Source organism: Cydia splendana, chromosome 2 (genome assembly GCF_910591565.1).
Source record: "Cydia splendana chromosome 2, ilCydSple1.2, whole genome shotgun sequence".
NCBI lineage: Eukaryota > Metazoa > Arthropoda > Insecta > Lepidoptera > Tortricidae > Cydia > Cydia splendana.
This window is the reverse complement of record NC_085961.1, coordinates 30,803,164-30,820,510: the sequence shown is the minus strand read 5'-3', so window position 1 is coordinate 30,820,510 and position 17,347 is coordinate 30,803,164. Positions and strand designations below refer to the sequence as shown.

The following is a 17,347-nucleotide window of genomic DNA, read 5'->3' as shown; positions in this document are numbered from 1 at the left end:
TCCAGTTCCTACCAACACTAGAGGTTACATCGAAATTCGAAGATCATCTTTGTCACTCTTGCGATAGAGACGGGGAGATATAGATTTTAGGTCAAACAACTTAACTTCAGGTTTAACCGGTTAATCCCGGGTGAGTGGAATGGAGCAAGTGGGCCTTAAGGGCCAGTCACATAGAAATAGGAGTCCCGTGAGTAATAATGGTGGTCAATAAATTGAACTGACGAAGTTAAAGATAAGTATGTTACATTCGTTGCCAAGATAAAGGTGCAAAAGTTTGTGTCTTCGATTCTCCTCTCTTTTTTCGACCCCCCCCCCCCCCCCCCCCAAGAGCAAATATCGCTGACAACATGTTACTCCACTTTGAATTTAGCCAACATCAAAACACGATAAAAATACACCGCCATTCAACAACCATCCTAAGCAGCTAAAATTAACAATTTCACAATTTTGCTGATCCCTCCTAAATTGATTCGCTCCGTAGTCTTGTTTGCAAAACCGTTTTTAAATTAAATAGGTCAATATTTTCAACAGCGATAACCGAATCACGTGGGAGAGACATATAATTTTTATGTAGTTGTAATGTGGTGTATTCGCGACGGAAACTGCTATCTGGTTGACCTCTCGGAGATAAAAATAATTGAAGCTTTTTGTGTCATATTATGATTGTAATGTAATGAAGGTTCAATAAGGGAGTTGGCTTCACTCAGTACCTAATATGTATGTCTTCTGCTTTGCTTATCATTCTGTACCCTCTGCTTCGGTAAATATAATATGTATTAGTAAAACATTGTAGGTAACTAATGTAGCCAATATTTGTTTGGTAAGGGTTATTTACGTTACGTTACAGATCCTTCCAATTCCTAGGTAACGAATATCCTTACCTAGGTACTATTAAAATGAATACAAGACATATAAAAAGATAGATCGCCCAAATCACGAAGCGATCAACAACACATGGCAAGTTTCATAAGAACATCGGAAGACCATAATTCATGTCGCCAGACACGGCAATTAGGGCTTGCAATATCGGACGGTTTCCAATTCCGGAACTGATTTTCGATATTGGGTCTCAATTCCGGAATTCCGGAACTGGTTCCGGAATTAGGGTTAATCATATTTTTATTCGATTTTTTTGTAAAAATCAACAAAAATGCGAAATTCTGATAATTTACATTTATTAAAGAAAGTAAATTGTTTTAGTGGAATTTAATTTGAAGTATTATTAATCGAAATATATTAATAAATTGGGTAGTGCCGTCTTTGCACCTCTTATTTTAGCACCTTATTACTATGGTCACTTTTATTCACTTCAATGATACAGCGTATATATTTGGGGAAACTACGAATGCCGGCAAACCATTTGATGTCTAGTTTTATATAATCTTTAAATATAACGGCCTCGTAGACCACCTAGTGGCTCTGTTTACGAAGATGAAAGTCCTGATGGGGTTCCGATCTCAGTAAGGGCATTTATTGTGTTAAGGTATAACGATTATTTGTTCCTGAGTTAAGGTTGTTTTTTATGTATTAAAGTAATTATCTATTCAGCTACTTATACATATTACCTTTATGCATTGCCCAAAACGTAAGCCTTATTGAAATTAAACCAAATGGGCTAAATGATTTCATTAGCGCTTCAGAATATAAATAATGTTCTGCTGCTGCTACACTACAGAATCCGAAATCTTTCATTGAGGAAATTTCTTTCTGAATTGAGAATATAATATCCAAATATTTATAAATTTAAAATTCAAAGGGTTCGCGTACCTAGGTAGGATCCTGGACAAGTAAATGTATGGCTTTGCTTCAAAAGTAAATATCGATGGTTAAGTTAATGATGCATGTTAATAATGCATGCTGCTAGACTTCTGACTTTTGTCTGCCACGGCTAATAACACCAGCATAGTGTAGTTTCTTGGCACTTTTCAATAGTAAATCTAATAAAAGTACTTAAATCCAATTCCGGAATTTTCGATATTCACTGGTCTCAATTCCGGAATTCTAATATCGGAAAATTCATCCGAGATTCCGGAATTTCGAAATTCCGGAATTCCGGAATGCAAGCCCTAACGGCAATGGTCCGAGCACACGCGACCAGACATATACTATTAGTTATATCCAACACGTTCTGGAAGAGTTATGGCTTGCTGTTTTACGAATTTATGGCGTTGGCTTTGAAATAACCTGGACAGATTTATCTAGGACATATTTTTCTTTTTATAAAATAAATATATTTCATTTTCGATCCGTGCTTTTATCTACGACTGTACATTTTTGGTCAATCATCTTGGGCACTCATAAAGGCGACTTTAACGAGTTCAAACTCAATGAGATCATTTTGTTTTATCACAGATCCTATGCCCACCCTCCATATCTCCACTCTCCATCATCAGGTCTGTCTGTGGGAACATAATTGTCCCATAACAGTGCATTGTCACCAAAGTTACGGAATGCCTGTGAACTTCACAGTTAATTCTAGCTTTATCGGACAGGAAGAAGCAACATTTATTAGCTTGAACACATATGCCTTGGCGAGCCAACTGAGGCCCTAGGCCTGAATAAATAAGGCCAAATTGCTCTGCGTGATAGTTTAAATACGTGCGCCCTATGTCAATACGGCGGACGGTATTATAGACCGGGAGACAGTGACACATTTTACTGGGTCATTTGTACCAGTATGGCGGTTCGTCAGGGGTCTAAGTATGTAATGAAGGAAAGAAAAATGATGGTCTTAATGTGTTTGCCTCAGTAAGTAAGTGGCGGTCAGTAAGTGGCGGGCTGTAAGTCACACCGGAGAAGTATGGCATTACGCTACCGCCTACTTCTTTTTTATGGACTATCGGAAAATACGAGGATTTTTGTGGAACAAATCGTTCGACACTCGTATTTTATCCGACACGTTCGACTAACGCCCACGCGATTGGGCCGCCGGTACCAGCGCTATGACCATCATTTTTATTTCCTTCATTACGTACTTAGACCCCTGACGAACCGCCATACTGGTACAAATGACCCAGTAAAATGTGTCACTGTCTCCCGGTCTATTAGTATTAGAAGTAAGTGTTTGTTGCTAATATTCTACATTTTACAGCTACAAAGCTTCTAACAGACAGTTATAAGCATAATTTATGTCTTGGCGGGCCGCGGGCCGGCTTAAAGCTAGGGGCCTAAGCAAATAAGGCCAAATTACCCTGCGCGATAGTTTACGTGCGCCCTTTGTCAATACGGACGGTATCATTATTAGAATGTGTTTGTTGCTAATGTTCTACATTTTACAGCTAAATAGCTTCTGAAAGACAGTAGGTAATAAACATAATATGTCTCAGCGGGCCTAAGCAAATAAGGCCAAATTGTGCCTCGTGCGATAGTTTACGTGTGCCCTGTGTCAATACGGACGGTATTAGTATTAGAATGTGTTTGTTGCTAATATTTGATCAGGATTTGTTTCTGCTGCCGGTTAATAACGTGTGTTACGGATCGTATTTACACACGGTGTCAATAAAACCCGGCGCTAAATTGGATTAAAATTAAAATCATAACACATGTATATACCGTGGTATAACCAACACATGGATATATGTACCTAGGGTAAATATATATGGATCCTAAACCCTAGCACACGTTACAATATTTGTTTATAGAGTCCGCATACTAAACTTTAGTTAAGCTAACTTTGAACTGGCATTTGACTTAAAAATCATATTTCGCCTTTACTCCACCTTAATTTTATTCTAAAATAACTAGTGCAAGAATAATTCTAATTCAAATCGATTTGAATAAGAATAAAATTTCTGTTTTTATTCTTATTCTTATTCAAGTTAATTTTTGCCCAACTCTGGCTTGGTCTAACTCGAACAATCATGCGACGAATGTTTATGTGCCCATATATTTTAATTGCTCAAGGCGACCTAAATGCACATGTAGAATGTAGAGCATTCGCTACAATTTCATTGTTCGGTTCATTGGTTTCATTACCATGGCCGATATTAATTAAAGCTAACAGATGGTCGTTTGATGCACTTGTTTATTGTAGAGATTGGTGTTGCGTCAGTATCTGAATAAGTTCACTTTAACAATGTGAGTCAACGCGTAAGAATAGGACCAAATATTTCTAGTTTTGATTTTGCATAGTTTCAAATTTAGGCTACCGACCGACCCACCGTCTTTACTTTAGCGTAGTTAGCTAACGGCTTTTTTCAGTCTATATAGTTGGTAGGCTCGGCACAGATTTGGCTGTGACAAATACTTAGGTATATATCCCACAGGAGACTTGACGTAATATACATCTACTTAACTAATTTTATTTGAGTATGATTGTCCCATGCCTTTTTAATGAATTCCCCACTGCATATAGGGTTGCCAGATCGAAAGGCGCTATTATCGGGAAAAAATATCAATTGTTTGGGATTTTGGGACTTAAGTCGGAAAAAAAAACATTCAAATTAAAGTAATTGTATAAAAAACAACTATATTTTACATGATTGGCACTACGCTCGACGTGGGTCACTCGCTCGCTCGACGACAGTTCGGAACTTAAAATTATTGTTTTATAACGTGACTTTGTCGGGAATCGGGAACACATGCTAAAAATCGGGAGAATCCCGCCAAATCCCGACCATCTGGCAACCCTAACTGCATAGTCAATTTTCCACGATACCTTTATTTATTATTCTTCAAAGGTGTACTAATATTTAATTAATATTACCTCATGAATTCACCAAATTGTTGAAACTTTGAGGCGAATCGTCGTGGGAACAAGGTTGGTATAATTAATTTTATGTGTATCCAATTTCTCTCATATGTTATTTGATAGGTATTCCTTTTGCAAGCTTAATTAAAAATGACTAATTAAATTTTAGGGCAATTAGCTTTTGCCATTCCATGTACTTAACTTCAAGGTTAAACCTAATAGTTAATAGGTTAGGTTGTATTGTATCTGTAATGTAGAGTACATATGCATAATAGCCTAAGCAAATTAGAAAAATCTGCGGAAATAATTCGTGTAGTTTTAAAAATTGGTACAGGTATACCTTGTGGTCTTGTGGGGTGTAGAGGGGGGTTGTAGGTACCTTTTTTCATATTTTGGCTCATACCTCGAAGATCTGTACGAATAGCACTATAATTTCTTCGGATAAAAGTTTTAACATAAAATTTACTACAAATTTGGTTACCGTAAAACGGGGTGAAAAGACACGATTTTCAACTTCAAGGACGATTTTCGTCAATAATCCAAATGATAATAGTAATCATTTTGATATCATTTTTTGAGTCTTGGTTAGTTCTTCAATTTTTCCTTTGTGAAAAAAATTTTTACCTACCCAATTCAGAGAAAATCAAAGAAAACTACCTGTTTTCTCCATATCCTTAAAACGGGGTCGATAGACACAAGAAAGGGGTGAATAGAAATATTAAGTTTTAGCTGTCATATAGGCATCGAATTTGGTCATTATTATGTGGATACTCTATTGGCAAATGGTATATATATCTGTTAAACAGCTATTTAACACAAAATTATTCTTTCGTGTCTTTTAACCCCCAAGGCGTGTCGTTACACCCCTTTGTTGTATCTAATCACCCCCTATGGCGTAACTGTTCACCCCATATGCGTGTCTACTGACCCCTTTATCACGTAAATTTGCTTGTTATTGTTTTTTTGCAAAAAAAAATGCTTTATTATAGAGAAAATTAGTGATATTATTTATTATTTAGGTACTACAGATACTATATTACCAGGTTAGCTAACTTTTACTTCCTCCTCCTCCTCGCGTCGGTTTCCTCAATGCTGAGGGTCGTGACCATCTCGTCGAAATAGTTTTGTGTGGACCACTCGGCGCCACACACTTCTATCTGCTGCCTCGTGAAGAGCGTCGTGTACGGTGGTGTCAAGGGTGGTGCGAACCTGGTCAGTCCAACGTATCGGGCTTCTGCCCCTAGGTCTGTTTCCTTCCACTTTGCCAGTGACCACTAATTTTTCGAGATTATCGCTGCTTTTCCTGGCTATGTGTCCGAAGTACTCCAGAATCCTTCGCAGGCAGCAGGTGGTAGAAAGCCTCGTCTGGATCTTGAGCTCCTGAAGAATCGATACGTTGGTGCGATGTGCTGTCCAGGGAATCCCCAGCATCCTGCGCCAGCACCACATCTCAAAAGCATCAATGCGGTCACGGTCGGCTTTCTTTAAGGTCCACGTCTCTGCGCCATATAAGAATATGGAGAACACCAAAGTGCGCACAAGGTTGGTCTTGGTTTTCAGGGTGATGCTCCTGTCCTTCCATATCTTTTGTAGCTGCGCCATAGCTCCTTTTGCCATCCCGATTCGACGTCGCACCTCAGCTTCGCAAGAGCCATTATTACTAATGCTTGAGCCCAGGTATGTGAAGTTGTCAACTACCTCCAAGTCAAGTGTTCCGGTGAGCTCAAGCTTGCCTGTGCGATTTACGACCATTATCTTCGTCTTGGATCTATTTATAGAGAGCCCTAGTTCTCCGCTTATGCGTTCCATCCCATCCAATAAGGTGGCCATCTCAATCTCATCTGACGCTAGTAAGGTGGTGTCGTCTGCATAACGCAAATTGTGAATTTTGCGTCCACCAACGGCAATTCCTCCTCCCCAGCCATCGCATGTACGCCTCACTATGTACTCACCGTATATATTGAATAGGATGGGCGATAGGATACAGCCTTGACGAACTCCTTTTTCAAAACTGAATGGTTAACAAAACTTAGCAAAACTTTTACTTAGTTAATGTCAAAACATTTACCGCTAGAACAAAGTTCAGACAGGCTTCATTTATTACCTCGGCGAGACCTTACTATTCCAAAAAATCAAATTTTAGAGATGTACGTTTTTAAATATAACAACTTGAAAGAAAAAGTTCAAAATTTCTCTATTCACCCCGCGATTTCTGTTCACCCCGTTTTACGGTATGTTTATTTTTAGTCTGCGATCAATACTTTAGGAGCTACAGGCTGTTAAAGTTAAGTAAGTGATAAAAAATAGACGGTTTAAAAAATGTAATTTTTTTGTAATTATTCATCATAAATAAAAAAATTAGCTTAGAGTAAGCAAGCTAAGCGACCTGCTGATAATTTATAAAAAAATAGGCCATGAGCATGTCGGACCATGCTCAGTGTAGGGTTCCGTAGTTACCCGTCTGTCAAAATAGACTATTTGCCAAAACTCAAAAACAGCTGTACCGATTAGGTTCGCTATATTTTTCCTTGAAAGTCTTTACTAAGCTATATTTTCACGATTTTATTCATATTTTTTGGACCCATGGTTCAAAAATTAGGGGAATTAAAGGGTAAAACACAACTTTTTTTCTTTCAGATCGATTATTTCCCAACATATTAAGTTGATCAAAAAATGGTTCTTGAAGACCCTTATTCGTTTTAAAAGACCTATCCAACGACACCCCACACTATAGAGTAAAAGCGAAAAAAAATTTCATCCCCACTTTAATGTAGGGCAGCCACCATAAATAAATATTTTTTCTAGTTTTCATGTTTAAATTTGACACGAATACATAAATCAGTTACGCTGACAAAGTCGTAAAATATAAATTAGAGAAAATATTTTTTTAGGGTGGCTGCCCTACATTAAAGAGGGGATGAATTTTTTTTTCACTTCCACCCTATAGTGTGGGGTGTCGTTGGATAGGTCTTTCAAAACGAATAGGGGTCTTCGGGAACCATTTTTTGATCAACTTAATATTTTCGGAAATAATCGATCTGAAAGAAAAAGGTTGTGTTTTCCACTTTAGTTCCCCTAACATTTGAACCATGCGTCCAAAAAATATGGAAAAAATCGTGAAAATAAAACTTAGTAAATACTTTCAGGGGAAAAAATAGCGAACCTAATTGGTCCAGCAGTTTTTGAGTTTTCGCAAATAGTCTATTTTGACGGACGGGTAACTACGGAACCCTACACTGAGCATGGCCCGACATGCTCTTAGCCGGGTTTTTTTATATTTTATCAGCAGGTTGTTTAGCTTGCTTATTCTAAACTAAAAATTTTATTTATGATGAACAATTATGATAATACGACGTTTTCTTCAACCGTCTATTTTTTATCCCTCATTTAACTTTAACAGCCTGTAGCTCCTAAAGTATTGATTGCAGAGTAAAAATAAACATAACCAAATTTGTAGTAAATTTTATGTTAAAACTTTTGTACGAAGTAATTATAATGCTATTCGTACAGATATTCGAGATATGAAAAAAGGTACCTTCAACCCCCCTCTACACCCCCAGCACACCCCCTACCCTCGAGGACTTTTAGTATGTTTATCTGGACACCACAAGGTATGCCTGTACCAATTTTCAAAACTACACGAATTATTTCCGCAGCTTGCCCAAATTCGGCTTAATTTGACGTGGCTATAAGTATAAGAAGCAGACCGTTTACTAATAACCTTAGATTAATAAATAGGTACATATAAAAATCACAACTGTCAAAAGTCAATAAGTGTGCCTACGTATAGTAAAATACAAAGACCTGTTTTACAAACTGGTAGTTCACGAGCCAAATGTTTCTCACAACATAAATATTTAGACTGTCTGTTTCAGAGTGCAAGTATGCGACTATTTGTTGTTTAGAAGAGAATTGGCACCAAAACTGCAGAGATCGGACGAACTTTAAGCGTCATCGGCATCAAGAAGGTTAAAACATCAGGAATGTTGTCATTTAAATCAAATGAACATATCTAACTTGTACTCATAAAATATTTAAAGTTTTTCTAGCGAATGGACGTCTGGCAGCTAAAATGTTTTATTGAGAGCAATATTAAATTCACAAAGTTGAGTTTCAGAAAATGACTATAAAGTAAGTAAAGTACTACTCGCTAAGCCGAGGACGGGGAATGTCCAAATCCCGTTTGTAATTAGACTTGGGCCTTGGAATATCTAATGTTTCTAGCCCTGGCTTGCAAAATTAATCTAGCAAACATTACTTAAAATTTCTTACTGTTTTCTAGATGACGTCTCTGCCACCCCCCGAGTTAAAAGCAGCATATAAATAAAACCCTACTGATTTTAAGAAAGAAATACGACTTTACGCGTAAATGGGTGCAATGCGATAAAGCTAGCTATAAAGCTTTATCACATTGCATTTTAGCTTTCAAGAACAGAATCTTGAGCGTATTAGCGAGCGACTATAGCGAAACGTATTGAGTGTATAGTGAGATTAGTGAGGGATTTAAGTGCCTGAAATATAAATAATTTTCCACCTCAAGGGTACTTTAGCTACTAAAAAACAGTGAGCAAAATGGCATTTTACCCACGGTTTTTAAGTAGCAATTATAGAATTTTTCGCTTGCACGGGACTCAAAATAAGCACTCGAAGAAATATCAAACTTTGCTCTCTTGTTGTACAAATAACTATTGCTATCGTGCAAATTGCTTTTGGTCGAGCTGCTAAGTTAAATTTTAAATTAAAACCTTGTCCCTTGTTTAGAATAGTGATACCCTGACTAAAGTAACAAGTTAAATACGAGGTTTTACCTATATCGCCAATGGCTGACGATCGCGAAAGATTATCCCGACGAAACCACTTTATCGAAATAACATTAAAACGACGTAAGTTCAATAACAGGTCGTATAATTATAGAACTTATTCAGACGCAATAAAGTTTATTTATGCGTGTTCTCGAAACAGTTCGGTAAGAGTCGCTTTGGCAGATGCTTGCGGCATTCCAGATTCCTATAAACCTTAGAGGGCAAAAAAAGTGCAGGACTCGACCGCTGAACGTGTACTCCGATCAATGGGAGATCATCGTACGAAATTAGAGACATTGATATCAATCAATACCTATTTTAAAATGTCAAGTGCCGTAAAACTACCCAACTACCTCTTATAGTCCAGTAGGTAGCACAACTATGGTCCACACGTTCAATATGTAATTAAGTATGAATTTCAGCGTACTTTTTGGATTTGTCCAAGATTTTCCTTCCATTTGTATAAATATTTATTTATATAGTTGCCATAGAAATACGACATTCGAATAATAATCACACCTAAACGAAGATAGGTACTCGAGTTAGTTTTGGACTACAGTTGGGAGCGTTTGGACTATAGTTTGGTAAAATGAAACTTACAATAGGGAACACACTTAATAGACGCCCAGTGGACCTTATATCATTGTGATAAGGTTTACAAAAGAGCAGTTAACTGTGTACGATGAATACTTTATCCAGATGGATAATAATAAGCTCTTGAAAAAGATTATAAAAACCGCAAAAAAACTAATTAAAAAAACGTTAACTCCTGATAATATTAATACTTATTTTGTGCTCCTGTTTTCTTACTTTCATCGTTGTCAGGAAATACTTGTAAAAATATTCTTAGTTTACTGGGGTGGGTATTAACCGACTGTACCGCAGATTTGCCTAATGTGTTTTTTTAGTTAGTTAGACCGGTAAATGTAAATCTAATTCATTCAAAATAAGCACATAATATAAATAAGGTCTCTTCTCATTAATATTTTTCACTACATTGAATTAAAAATTACGTACGTAATTAAAAATTGAACTTATTTTTACGTCTTATCTTGGGCGCATGCTTCCTGTACAGAAATATTATCAGGTCAAGACATAAACGGCCATATTTATACAAATGTGCTCCGATTTTAATGTTAATTAGATTTTGTTCAAGCTAAAACTAGGTTCCAGCGGGCTCAGCACGGTTCCATTTTTATCGACTATCACTATGCGCGTCCCTTTCGCACTTACATACTTGTTAGAACGTGACAGGCATGGTGACAAGGGATAAAAACGCGACCGTGCTAAGCCGCCAGGAGTCAAATTAAGTTGAGACGTTCAGTCGAGATAAAAATTTCAGTTTGTTAATATCGAACACTTTCTAAAAACTCTCAATCACAACTAGTTTCTACATAATTCATTAACAATGAGGCATTGTTTTAATCATTGAAAAGTTGTAAAAAGTTGAACGACAAAGTAAAGTAAAGACTGACCGTTTTGGCGGCGTCCTCGTGCGGCGGCCGTGGAGCTCCGACTGGCTTCCACGCTGTGCACCGGACGGCGGTGGTGGCGCGGCGGCGGTTCCGAGCGAGTTTGTGTATACTCGTATCGTATATGTGCAGCGGGCGCTGAAATATAAAACTGCCTAAGAAGGTGCTCGTTTGTGTGTTGTGTGGCCTAATAAATTTTGTAAACAAGTAATTCAGTATTATTGTATTTATATGTAGGCATATAAAATCTTCATGACAGAGGCTTTTATCGTCGACTGTAGGTAGAGTCAGGCTAAGCTACGTCTGTAGCGTGTTTGGTAGCACAGAGTGTGAAAGTGTTATTTTAAACGTCATAATTTCAGGAATTAAACTAACACATTACCTATAGATATAATATAAAGAAAAGTAGTGGTGAATTTTCTGTTTTGTTACAACCCTCAACATATTTTTTTCTTATTTTCTCTGGGTCTGGAATCAATTTCAGGCGCCCCAATAGAATCTGTAATTAATGCCTCAACAATTGTCACTTATTTCATCTAAAAAAATACACATTATGGCGGCGTGGCGGTAAAGTGGACACCAATATGAAATGAAACTAGTTCAAGTGTTTTTGCAAATTTTACGGTAAAGTACAGTCAAGTGTAAAAATATGGGTGCATACAACTTACTCAAAAATATGTCCGATACCTGTTAATTCGCTGACATAAGAGCTATGGGACATATTTTTGAGTATGATGAGTGCACTGATATTTTTACACTTGACTGTACTTAAAGCAGTGCCAATAATGTAGGAGGTAGAACCGGTTTTAGTGTGAAATGAAGTGAATGACGTAAAAAAAAAAAATCTTTGGCGAAGTAATTTCTAACTTATTTCAAGTTTAGGCTATTGGATAGGAAATACTGTGGTTTAAGGTAATATTTACCAAATGAGACATACATTAATGTACTTATGAATTTTTATTATATTCGCCAGCGACGGTTGAGACGGGGTCCAGGACTCTATAATATATATTGTACAATATTTAGAACAATCCAAAACAAATTCGATCGATATAATATACTATGAATACATAGAACAGAATGGTACGCTAACGATTTGGAATCTGTCGCTTGGAACACGACGGGGCCTTAACCCTTAAAGGGTCAATATCACGGAGTTTCAATCGCCTAATTTTTGTACAAGTGTCTCTACATTTCAGAGCCACCCCACACTAGCGTCTCCCGAGCGCCGCTGTCTAGTCAATTCTATGGCTGCTGCTCGACGCAACATTGGCGCAACTGCGCGGCGATACCATTTTCCATAGCGCTGACTAGACGCCGACGTTCTAATGATGCTAGAGTGTGGGATCTATCTTCAATGATATTTCTGGTGGTATGGGACTATTCAGGGACCTCAATCAGACAACTAAAAATATCATCAAAATGTCAAAACACTTCCTCATAAATATGTCCAAAGAAATGAAGAAGGCTAAAACTCTGATATTGACTCTTAAACGCTGCGACCGATATAAACAGCGAAAACTACAAGCTTATAAATATTTAAGTTACAAATTTACAAGTCTAAACTGGCAACACTGAAGCGATTGATAAGGACACGCGCTTACCTCGAATAAATGCTTATTACATCTACCTTTTCGCCGAACTCTAAACTTTCTGCTGAGAGACAGAGAAAGGTATCTTTTTCCTTATCCCTATTAGTTGTCAGATGGCAGAAAGTGCCTTGCAAAAAGGTAGACGTAGTAACCCGTAGTGTTACCAGCTTAGAATTGTAAAGTAATAACTTGCAGTTTTGTAAAATAGGTACCAAGTGGTCAGAAATACAACTGGCCATTTTTATTTATGTACGAGTATCAAAGAAATGATCGCCTGCTGGTCAACTATAAGCTGGCTGGCTTTTAGGGTGTAACATGCGCATTACCGACTTTTTAACAAACCGTCTTAAAGGCAACTTGTCATACATACAGTCGCCATCGGATATATCGGAGCGGCCAAGGTGCTCACAAATATCGGAACACGCCTCTATTGTCAGGGCGTTAGAGCGCGTGTTCAGATATTGTGAACACCTTGGCCGCTCCGATATATCTGATGGCGACTGTACAATCTAAGTTCCCTTATATTATAACTGATTCGCTATACACGTCCAGTTGCTTTTCTGTCCATCTAATACTAACCCTTACTTACTTATTGCATACATGTAATGTTTATATCGGTCGTGGGCATCAGAAGGGTTATGTCGGGCCCCACCACTAGCCGAAACTATGTCACAATCTGACATTTACACAATTCAGTACAAAATGAAAAATATACAAAACAGTAACACATAAGTTCATGATCAGAGCCAGGGGCCTGCGGGCGAAATACATACACAATTTGTTTAGTAAAAAAACATTAAAAATAACTTACAAGCATATCGAAAGTTTCTATTAACTTTTGTCAAAAGAGACCAATAATTATTTCGTTTTTATCTTTCTGTCTCAACGGTGCAAGTCGCTGCATAATAAAATCGGAATTAGCCAAGCGGACAACGTATCCAAAATTATCTGAACACAAATTTATTGCTAAAAGATTTAGAGCGTGTGTAGCTAATTTTGAATAACTCGTTGAGTTACAGTCGAGTTCGTAAGCTTGTATACATATTATTAACTCGACTGTACTCAGTTACTTATGGTGCCGATTTTACATTCTGCATCGTAGTCCGAAGGCCTTGATGTGATTTAAATATAGACCCGCTGTATCATGATTAAATATCACAGTTCCCTGTCGTATGAAAGAGACCGCTGAAATATGTTGTCTCTGTCGCGGCCGGCAGACCCCTGTAATATTCCGCGTAAACGCGAGCTCATTCTAAATACATAGGTACACGGTACCTTGCGGTATCCGGTATAGCGTACAGCAGTTACTTCTACACGTTTATATTGGCAACACAATTAACTGGCCATTTTAAACCTTATTGAAAGGAAATAAAATACAATTTGGTTAGTTAAGTGTGTTGTTACAGTCGAGCTCATTAACATCTTTTAAATATATTGACACGCCTCTGAGACACTGACAAGTATAAAGGGTTGTGTATATATATTTTTGAAACTTTGGCTTGTAAAGATGTTGAACTCGACTGTACTCACTTTTTGTTATAGATATGTGCTACTAACTGTACTTGCTTTCGTAAAATTAAACCAATAAACGAAAGCATCCATAGATCTATGATTGTCACATCAAGATATTTATATCTATGGAATCTCCTCATAATTATTTTCTGTCTATGGTCGAAATCTTTAATATTATTTCCACAGTCAGTGCATTTTGAAACTTGTCTTAATAGACTTAGGGTCGTAAGTTAGTTTGAAAACCCGTTCTCGTATTATTTCGACCATAACATTAGTTGAACCACGTCAATATACAGTATGAAAACAAAATGGGCCCATACCCTACAAACACATCAACTGAGTTGAATTGCACAGGTATAAGTTTTCACTTTTTAAATAATAGTTCCCTAATTAAAACTCATTCTCTTTTTTACGTAATTAAAAAAGTAAACAAAAATCTAAATTTGACTCGGTCATTCGGTCACTGATAAACTATAGACACAACTTCATTTACCTATGGTATTTGATCATTGTCTAAATGTTTGAGTCATGTAATTTTGATTTTTTACATTCTTTTTTAATACTTAAAACAAGAGACTAGTTAATTTATATATGTGCGTTTTACCACAGAACGTATAGGGCCGGTTTGAAATCATAAAATAATAAACTAGATCTACATCTAGAAGACAAATTCGTGTTATATAACTCGTATTCAACTAAGTTAATAATACCGTATATGAATAGACGCGAAAAATAACTTCATTACTTTGAATATCACATAGAAAATAATTGTGAATTGTAGAAACAATCAGTCAATATACTTCTTATGGGTGATCTACTTATTTCATATATGTCTGTCCTAATGCAATGTTCAGCCGGTTTAATTCTTAGATGCATGAAGTATCAATAACGATACAGATGTAGTGATACAGCGACGAAACAGCGTGACCTTAGCCATTGGACAAACCCTGAAATCCCACGTAGGGTTACTTCTCAGAAATGCTCTAACAGTAATATTTTTTTAATTAGAACAAAAGATATAAAAAGAAGGTTTCATACTATTTATTACCTCGGGAGCTAGTTACACATACAGGTTGCTCCAAAGTAAAAAAATCGTAATTTGTTAATTTCTTCGTAACCGCTACACCGATTGTTATGATACTTTGTATACTGGTTCTAAATACCCTAATGCATTTGTACATTTCGGCTTTGTCCAATGGCTAGGGACACCCTGTATAATAATTATTTTACATCGTTTTTTCGACGAACTTCTTTTGCTATTTCAGTCAGTGTACAAATAGTACTGAGGTTGACTGAACTAGCATGACAGATACGAACGTTTCCGAGAAAATACGATGGAAGACAATTATGCATTACATCTGTACTGAAATAAGACAAGTGCCATACAAGTTATCTTTAAATTAAGACTGTGACTTAAGAATATACGATATAAATTATTTAAAGTGAATTTGGTTGTTTTAGCATGAGTATTGATACTTCATGCATGTAAGGGTTAAAATAGGTTATACATATTTAGAAACTTTAAGTAACGAAATTAGGAGAACAATTACATTAGGATAGACGATATTTATAAGTCCCATTATTATAGACAACGCGAACGTGTTAGTAAAGGCTACTATTCCCGATTACTGAACATTATTTATGGGAATTATGCAACTACCGCCGAAGCATCCGTGACAAGGGGGTTAAAAACTGTTGCGGTTCAACAATTACTCACCATAGAGGGCGCTTTAAGGAACTTCCATTGATAGATTGGTATTTGTAGTCAATTGTTTTTTTGTCCAACCTACAGTGAATTTCAAAAATCTAAATTAGATTAGATTTCCATTTTTGCTACAGATGAAAAAAAAAAAATACGGTATCTCGCGGATTGATAGCATTAAACGTGATATAGTTTGCTACATGGCCGAGTTGTATTTTTTTAAAGCAAACCAATGTGTAGCGTTTGGCTTCACGAAATTTTGTTGGAACAGTTACACCGTAGCGCCATCTGCGTTGAGCGTTTTTAACCCCATAAAACGATTAAGCGCGACTTTATGACCGTGCTAAATTAAAAACACCACCAGTTTTAAGAATATTTTTAATTTAGCACGTTTATGGAAGTGGAACATTGGTAAAAGCGTCACAGGGCCGGATCTAGGCAGTCTAGCACGTTTGAAGCTCTTCCCCTAGATTCGGCCGAGTAGACGCACAAGGAATAGACATTCTCTGTGACATACACGCTGCACTGGCCCGGACTTGCCCCTATGCCGACGATACTACTTTTATCCATACAGCTTGAAATTAACATAGAATTTTCAAAAGTGTATTTAACTTTGTAATGACGAGTAACACATATTGAGCTAACGTAGGCCAATCTAAAGGACGCAGCTATACGGTGGAATTAGAGCAATATCGCTTGCTCTCTCTAACGCATAACTGCGTCCCTTAAATTGGCCTACGTTAAGCTAATATGTCCAGACCTGGCCAATACGCCATTCGCACATTATAGTATGTAATGCACGCAAGACGCACGTAAACCGGCCTATTTGCCAGATATGTACACATCTTTAGAATCTATGCTGTTATTTGAATTTTTCATCATACATTTACAGTTATTGACTAATATGCAAAATATAATTGAGGTAAGGTTTCGTCAATTAAGCACACACGAGCTAGATTAACTATGTAGCTGCGTAGTGGGTATCCTTGAAGAACTGTCCCGCAGTGAACTTCGTTCGAAATGTAGTCCGAGGAACCTTAGGGGCTGAGCCGAGCGAGCACCTCTATCAAATCGAGCATAAATATGCATTTTACGACAAATCCGGTGATTAAAGTTAACGCGGGCGAGCCCGACCGAAATTATTATTAATTTACTATCTAACTACTTAAAGAAAATAATAAGAGAAGCGATATGCGAAGCGTGTTAATGTTGCCCGCGCGGGGACCCGGTCACCCGGACACCTTATACCCACTGTCACTTCTAATACTATAAACTAAAATGTGCAATTGAATTTGACTGTGAGAGAAATTGAATTGCGTTTACAGACTTTTTAGCCTGTCGAACGCCATCTGACTAACCCAAGAACGTAATGCACACGCCAACATCATCTCTGGCGTAAGCTAGCAAATATAAACATTGAAGGTTAATTTGAAAACGTACGCAACAGCACTTGTAAGCGTTCTTGGTACCACTGGCACTTTTTACAACGCCTTTGGGGTTCTTGGCGTTCAAAAGGTGAATATTATATTGACGTAAATGAGCATACAAATAATGCTATAGCACTTAACTCAGATGGT

At 37.2% G+C, this 17,347-nt stretch overlaps 1 protein-coding gene across 1 annotated transcript in view; it reads right to left on the bottom strand.

The window, feature by feature from the left end:
* Nucleotides 1–11,064, bottom strand: part of LOC134806165 (SPARC) — a 34,328-nt gene extending 23,264 nt beyond the window's left edge. The window contains exon 1 of the mRNA XM_063779455.1: nucleotides 10,968–11,064. The gene's annotated coding sequence lies outside the window, so the exon portion shown is untranslated. The remainder of the gene's footprint in view (nucleotides 1–10,967) is intronic.
* Between the last annotated feature and the right edge of the window lie 6,283 nt (nucleotides 11,065–17,347).